Here is a 4292-nt window from a genome sequence, read left to right on the forward strand (position 1 = left end):
AGATACATTGGAGGTAAAGGCAAGATACTTTCCTCCAGATTCAATAGCTTTTCTCAACAAACTTCCATTATGAGATAGAGCCATTTTGCCACTTTCAAATTTTTTGTTAGTTTATCTCCATATTTCTTCTTGTGGCTCTTCTCAGTAGACATTTGAGCAGCATCTTCAAGTGACTTGATTTGATCAGATGTCTCTATAACTAACTAACCAAGTTTTCTAATGGGTGTAGGAAGATGTGCAATAGCTGTTTCCAGCAGTAAACCAAACAAAATTTCTACTGCATTCAGGATTGTCTCTGCTTCAATACTTTGCTCTTTTAGTCTCTTCTTATAAGCTCTAGATTGCATAACATTAGCAATCTTCAACATTTCTGACATGCTCAAAGTGTTGATATCAATGGGTCTTGAAATACTTAAAGAATCATCATCATCATCTTCAAGTAGTTTCTGCTTCACTGGTTTAGGAGGTACACTCTTAATGATAGCTCTCTTTGTATTCTGCTCCGTTGTCTCTTCAGGTAACTGAGTGACAACTTTCTCAGTAGACTCCTTTTGAGTATTTTCAATGACCAGTGGAGATTGTGGTTTCTCTAGTCATTTTGTTGCTGGTTCACTGTCCACTTTTAGTTGAATAGTCAGTTGATCAACTAATGTAACCTGTACTTCAGTAATTGTAGGAGGCTCCATATCTGGTGCAGTGTTGTCTTCAGATAGGTCCACTACGTTCTAAACATTTTTATCAAGTAGAATAATGGAATAATCCTTCTTCTTGATTGGATAGACTATGTCAGGTTGAACAATCTCCTCTTCATCCATTTCTGGTAGAGGAACATCATCTGTAGTATTATCCTTATTTCTAGAGTGGATGAGTTCTTCCCTCTGTTTGATTACATAGTCTATCTGATTTGTCTCAGACTCAATAATTGCCCTTTTTGCATTAAGAAGCTTCAATCTCCTCATTTTAAAATTAGAATGTACTTTGTATTGCTCAAATAAAACACTAATTTCATCCAAGGATAAATTGGGAAAATATTGTACAAATATTTCATGAATAATTTTCTTTTCCAATTGAATAGCTTCCTCCCATTTATCTAAAAGAGTATTATACAAAGAGATTGAAATATCCTCTTCCAAGTCATGTGGAAATCTATTGTAATGACCCAAATAAGTGATTACCTATTGAATGACTTGCTTCTGCTCATCTTCAATGAAAGAATCAAAATATTATTTGACATTGTCAAACCTATTTCTTCCTAGTGTCTTCATTGTTCTCTCAAAAACTGGGTCAGGTTTGTAGGTAGCTATATCAATAGGTGTAGTTGCCTTTGGCACTACCTTTACCTTCTTGGATGTTCTACCGGTTTCCTTTTCCTTCTTTGGTTCTTCTTTAGAATCTATTACCTCAAACTCTAGTTGCAAAATCAATTCTTGATTTTTGTTCTTCGGTGCACTCTCCTTCTTTACATATACTTTAGGGTGCTAGTTCCTTTTTGGTTAGGACACTCCGAGTCACCCTTGTGGTCTTTTTCACATGAGACATTTCATCAAACTTCTTTTTCTTTCCTTTCATATTAGCTACATGTACAATACCAGTTTCTGTTACTACAACTTGGACATCCACAATGTCCAATTTTGCCTGATGTTTATCTTTAGGCGATGCTAACAGGGTATTAGCATAGCCAACGAGTAAATCATGATTAACCTCATAGCTCATATCTTTCATCTCTTCCTCTCTGGGATCAATTGCTTGCATCAAGAAAAAGTTAGTGGTAATAGTGAAGAATATGTCTTTTGCAAGTGTTTTACCACATCTTTAGGTAATCTCATTCTCATGTTCATCTTTTTTTGAAATTCATTAAAATACTTATTCAAGGCAACTAAAAAGGTATTCTTCACAGCCTTAATGTTGTTCTTGATCTGTGCATTGATCGGTAGGTCTTTTGACTATTCAATGTCTCTGATTCCCGATAGGAAGTTCTGGAAATAGAAAACTAACCCAGCTAATAGCTGACCATATTTGAACTTTTGAGTATTTTCCTTCTTAATAGATTGAAAATTTTAAAATAATTTCCCTCTGGTGGCTTCACAGAGATCATAATTTGCATTATCAACAATCATTCTATGTGTTGTATGAATTGTTGCAGATGGAACACTATTAAGTCTACTAGAGTAAAATACCTGGTAGCCTATCACCATTGCTGCTAGTTTCACTGTAGAGTCTTTAATATTGTTGATATAAAAAGCATGCCTATCAGATGTAGAACCAATTAATTTGAAGACAGTATCCTTTGAAATTCATCTTAGCACAGGAATTTCACTGGTTGAGAAATAACTAGTTACAGCCTGAATAGCTTCCTCGGTTATTGTGTGAGTCCTTTCTAAATACATGTTCTCTCTGTGAACTCAACTCAAAATGATTCTGATGTGTTCTTCCTCAAAATATTCAAGAAAGTAGGTGACATTATGATAACCTTTTTCAAAAACCCTAGCATATTTTGTTTCAATCTTTTCGTTCTTATCAAGAATGATTTCAACTATGTATAAATGTGTAGAGTTCCTAAATCTTCTATCTTGCAGTCTATATAACTGGACAAATCACCTTTGACCACAACTCCACTCGGGACTTGCGACAATGCATTATAAGACATAATTTGGTCTTCCTTTAGAGCTTTCTCAGACTCAGCAGTGATCATCAACCTCTCTATAGACTTAGAAGTAGATGCCATTATAGATAAGAAAGTTTCAAAGTGGTATACTCAAAGAAATACCTTGTTTCTTGCACGTTGCTCTATTTCTTGGTTGAAATGCCCAAATGCACACCAGTTCGCCTCTCTGCAACTTTCGATTCAACTTAATTTCTCTAATCATGAAATAATTTGCCAGTTGACAACAAGACAATCTTATTCAGCTCTGCAATCGCTTCAAATTTATTTCTCGAAAGAGTTAGGGTAAAAATGATGAAAACTTGCTTTTATCCTTTTTACCAACTGCAATAAATACTCACACTTTAGGGTTACAAACCCTAATTTCATCGCTCAAGTGAAAAACCAGTTGATAACATGTCAACAAAAAGTCACCAAAATTCATGTTTCAAAAATTCTTTCCTGCTCATTTTACAAGGGATTCAGAGATGTTTTACTGTTAAGCACCCCTTAGCCATGTTAAAATAGGCTTAAGTCACCGGTGTTGGGTTCTCTTCACTAGGTGAGTCATCAATTTTCTTCTTCGAAATCTGATTCATATCCTCTCTGGTTTCCTCGACATCAACTTTCTGCTTTCCTTTCTGATCCTCGAAAGAGTTGACTGGTTTGCTATTTCTTGATCTACAAAATTTTGCTAAGTGCCTCGGTTGGTTGCAGTGGTAACAAACCATACCAGATGATCTCCAAGGTCCTGCATTTCCTCTTCCTGTTCTTCTTCTTTAGTTCATAGCCACATGACCTAAGTTATTATAGAAGGTCCAAATAACATTTGTTACTTTTTCCATCTCGAATGGGCTAAACCGGTTGCCATAGGATCTTTGCCAGTTCAGGTTTACCCTATTATCAAAGTTCCTTATCCAGTCACCATTTGGTATTGGATGCATGTGTGGTACAATATTGTTTTCTCCATATCTGCACTCAACATGTCTATGCCCATACATTCCACATGTGAAGCAATGACCTTCAAACTTTCTTGACACATACCTAGCATTAGTATTGTAATTTTCATTTCTGTTAGGTTTGTCTCTACAGATATTTGCAGTATGACCAAGCTTATGGAAAACAAAGCAGACAAGTTTAAACACCTTCTTACCGGTAGTCTTATTGACTCTAGGAGCAGTTTTGTTCTTTGGATAGTTGCTCTTTGTACTGGAGGATTCACCTTTTTCAGTTGTATGAAAACCAAGTCTAGAGATATCACCCTTCATTCTCTATGATTGAATTTGTTCTTCCAACATGGTAGAACTTTTGACAAAATTCTCCAATTTCTCATTGGCTTCAGTAAGCTTTTTGACAAGATCTTCATTAAGCTTAGACAGGTTCTCTTTTAGAGATGATGCCAGCTCAAGATCTAGCTTTAGGTTCTCCTTTTCTTCTATTTCAGCAATCAAGTTCTCATGCATAGTGTTTTTTTCCCGTTTGATGTTTATAATCTCTTGATCTCTTTGCCTGATAAGATTTTCAGCAGCTCTTCTAGCTTCCAGTTCCTAACTCATGCGGATAGTGATACCTTCTAGCTCTCTCCTTAGATTCAGTTTCTCACCGTTCACCTTTTCAAATTCTCCTGCTAAAACTTCAATATTGGCTTCAC

Source organism: Cryptomeria japonica, chromosome 4 (assembly GCF_030272615.1).
Source record: "Cryptomeria japonica chromosome 4, Sugi_1.0, whole genome shotgun sequence".
Lineage (NCBI taxonomy): Eukaryota > Viridiplantae > Streptophyta > Pinopsida > Cupressales > Cupressaceae > Cryptomeria > Cryptomeria japonica.